Here is a 2,351-nt window from a genome sequence, read left to right on the forward strand (position 1 = left end):
CGGGGACATCGCTCGTAGAGCTAGGGGTGGGCTCCCAGGTGCGTGGCGGGGCAGCGGCGGTGCCCGCGCAGGGCTTCGGGAGGGAGGAAAGAGACAGCCGAAGGTGTGCCCGTCGGGATGCTTGGCATCGCTGATGTGATAATTTTCTCGCTGCGGATGGGTTTGGCTTCGGAGACCCAGACTGGGGATGGAGAGGGGTGCTCTCTCCTTAGGGTTTCATTCAAAGAGCTGAAACTTTACCAGGTACAGAGACGCTGGAAAACTCCTGCCTCGTCATCATTACAAGTAGCAAAGAGTATCCAACGTAGCTTTGCAGTTTTCTGATTTTTGTTTTGGCTCTGTTAGTAGAGGAGGTCACTTAGGATGATGCTCAGAGGTTTGAGCACTGCTTTGCAGTGGTTGTATTTGAGGTGGTGTAATTACTGCTTGGTCAATTGGTTACCTACTGCAGCAAACCTGCTTTAGCAGAACTTTAAATTGGATGATCTCCAGAGGTCCCTTCCAGCTTCTACAATTCTGTGATTCTCTGATTTGCTGAGCTCTATGTGAATGTCAGTTGTAAGTTGAAGGGAAAGTGCCCACTTTGTTCATCTGAAATCTTTGCAGTCAAAATAACTGCAAGTCACAGGACTGCTTTCCAAACATGAGGTGTGCCCCGTGTACATCTGTGGTTCTACAGTATAGCAGTCTGAATGCCAGCTCATTCCTTTAACTTTTAATAATTCCAGCAATTTCTATGTCAATAGAAAGCTAAAAGATTTGTGTATGTGTAATATATTATGTATATAAATGTGAATATAATTAAGTCTCAAAGCAACTAAGCAAAATACATTTTTGACCACTAAACATTGGTCAGATTTGATCAGGCTTACGCTTTACCTCTAAAACTCTGGCAATGAGTCCTTTGTGGTGTAGGAAAGGCGAGGACCACCCTGCTGCATCAGGATGCGATGACATCGCCGGTCCTGCCGCACCTCTTCGTGCACTCCTGTGCACAGATGGATGAACGCTGCTCTCTGTGGGCTGGAAACTTTCAGCTCCTGTGCTGGGATGAGCCCTGCATGGCAGTATGGGAGAGGAGAGTCCAGGAACACTGCACTGGGGTGAAAGCTGTGGGACTGCTGGCACTGGATCAGGAAGGCTCCCGGAGCCTTCACCATGCCACAGATCTGCTTGCTGCAGAGGAAAATTATCATCCCCAGTGAATTGGATGGCATTAAGCATCCATTGCCTTTGTGTCATCTGATGGGAGCCTGCTTCTGCGGTGGGCAGGTTCAGCCTCTGGGGGGAGGAGGAGGAGGAGGAGGGCTGGGGGCCGCAGGGTGGGGCAGGGCTGTGCCTCTCTTCTGAGGAACTGCAGCAGAGCTGAAGGGCTCTAATTTTAGTTTGGGTTTTCTTCTCTCTTCTAAGAAGGAGCAAGAAAAAGCGAAGCTGCAACTTACGTAATTTGTGAATTAAACTGGGTGAGGTCTTTTTCTGTCTGTAGGGGATGGCAAAAAGCTGCTGTTTGCAGGGTTTTATTTGAAGGCTGTGGGTTTCTTATATGTAATGTGAGCTTGGGCTTTGGGTTTGACCCACGGCAGCATGCTATCACCTATGTTTTGTTATCTCTCTTGTCTGGTGCAGTGAGTTCTTTGGGGGCTGTGCATGGTGGGTTCCTTAACCTGTCAAATGTCACTTGGGTGTATGTATTTCGGGTGTGATGTGAAGTTCACAGTAACTTGTTGAAATGTGTTAAACATGTTATGCACAGCGGGCGGCATTCAGGCTTGCTTCATGGAAATCTCACGTAGCAGTAAATGGCTGGATGTTGTCTCAGAGAAGACATCAAACCATTTAGGAGTGCTTATAAAAGATTACTTGGGGCTCCTGAGATGAAGCCCTTATTTCTTGAGCTCCAGCATTTTCAACGTGAAAGCCTTGATAACTGTTTCCTACATTGAAATACCCCTGGTGTGGCTGGGGATGTTGTGCCTGAGCGTCCGATTTGTCATATAGCCAACTGTGGAGGCAGGATTGCAGAGATTGAACGCTCAGAGTGTTTTGTTCAGAGTTAATCTCTGTCTAATCAAGTGAAAATAAACGAGTCTATGTAAGTGAAAAATAAGATCGCTGTCTGATAAACTGAAAATATGTTTATTCTGATGGATTACGATGGATTGTTTTATTTGGTGCAAAAATTAGACAGGGATTATTTCACTTTGTAGTAGCTCTCTTAATTTTTAATCTCCGGTATTTGCCATTTCTAGCGATGGGCTAGTGGTCCAGGGCTACATGTGGATACGGAGCTCTTACTCTTCCCTTTGCTAGTTGGAAACACCCAAAGAGAAATGCATGTTTTCTTTGGTAAG

This window comes from Meleagris gallopavo, chromosome 3 (genome assembly GCF_000146605.3).
Source record: "Meleagris gallopavo isolate NT-WF06-2002-E0010 breed Aviagen turkey brand Nicholas breeding stock chromosome 3, Turkey_5.1, whole genome shotgun sequence".
Lineage (NCBI taxonomy): Eukaryota > Metazoa > Chordata > Aves > Galliformes > Phasianidae > Meleagris > Meleagris gallopavo.